The sequence below is a fragment of the Tupaia chinensis genome, unplaced genomic scaffold (genome assembly GCF_000334495.1).
Source record: "Tupaia chinensis unplaced genomic scaffold, TupChi_1.0 Scaffold139457_1, whole genome shotgun sequence".
Taxonomy (NCBI): Eukaryota; Metazoa; Chordata; class Mammalia; order Scandentia; family Tupaiidae; genus Tupaia; species Tupaia belangeri.
Window position 1 is genome coordinate 1,063,713 of NW_006199342.1, and position 977 is coordinate 1,064,689.

At 64.7% G+C, this 977-nt stretch overlaps 1 protein-coding gene across 1 annotated transcript in view; it reads left to right on the forward strand.

Moving 5' to 3' along the window:
* Positions 1-19: 19 nt before the first annotated feature.
* Positions 20-977, forward strand: part of UTRN (utrophin) — a 645,934-nt gene continuing 644,976 nt past the window's right edge. The window contains exon 1 of the mRNA XM_006161924.3: positions 20-513. The gene's annotated coding sequence lies outside the window, so the exon portion shown is untranslated. The remainder of the gene's footprint in view (positions 514-977) is intronic.

Consider the following 977-nt stretch of genomic DNA (forward strand, 5'->3'; position numbering starts at 1 on the left):
GGAGGAGGAGGAGCCGCCGAGGAGCCAGCCACGCTCGCGCACAAAGTTGTGGAGTCGCCTTTCGGAGGAGGGGAGCGGGCAGCCGCAGCCCGCCGCGGGCTTTCTCCCGCCGAGGGGCGAGGAGGAGCCTCTGGCCCCCCCAGCCGATTGGGGAATCGCAGGGAGCAGTGCCCCCCTTCTTGTGGGTCATTTCTGCAGACGGAAAACTCTCTTGTGTTTGGCAAACTTGGTGCCTGCGCGCCTTCTCCAGGTTTGCACTTAACTGTTTTGTTTTTGTTTTTGGCGGAACTACGGGGCAGGAGGATTGCACAAGTCAGGGGCGTTTTCAATCGGGTGTCAAAATTTTTTTTCCTCTTTCGGATTGTGTCTGGTTCTCCACGTTTTATGTGAAAAGAAAAAGAAAAATCGCACCACCCAATTCACCCTCGCGCACGCCTTTGCTCTTGCTAGGACCCCGACCCGTCCGGAGGACGCGCTGGCCATCTGGGACCCCGCGGCGCCGCGGGCGAGCAGGTAAGCCCATGCATGATTGAGGCCGCGGGCTGGGCGATGTGGCCGCAGTCCCCGAGGGACTGGGGCGGGCTGCGAGCGGGATGGACTGTCGGCAGCTCTTCAGCCGGGGGTCCGCGTGGGAGCTGGAACCAACTTTTGAGTGCACTTTCCTCGGAACCTCTGCCCAGCTCCCCGCGGCAGGACAGGCAGTGCCAGAAGCGGACAGGGAACTCGGGCGAGGGGGTCCTCGGAGTCGGTCCTGGGGGCGAACCGCGCCAACTCCTGGCGGCGCTGGTTCTGTGCTCCGGCTGCTCCCCCAGTCTCCCTCTCCACCCGGCTCGGGGGTCCGGCGTCGGTGTATCGAGCGGTGCAGGGCGCTGGGCCAGTGATATCCAAGAGGGGACGTGGCCTCCTAGGAGCCTGTCACACACACCCGGGGAGGCGGGGCCGCGGCGGGGGTCCGCAGAGAGGGTGGGGAAGAGGGT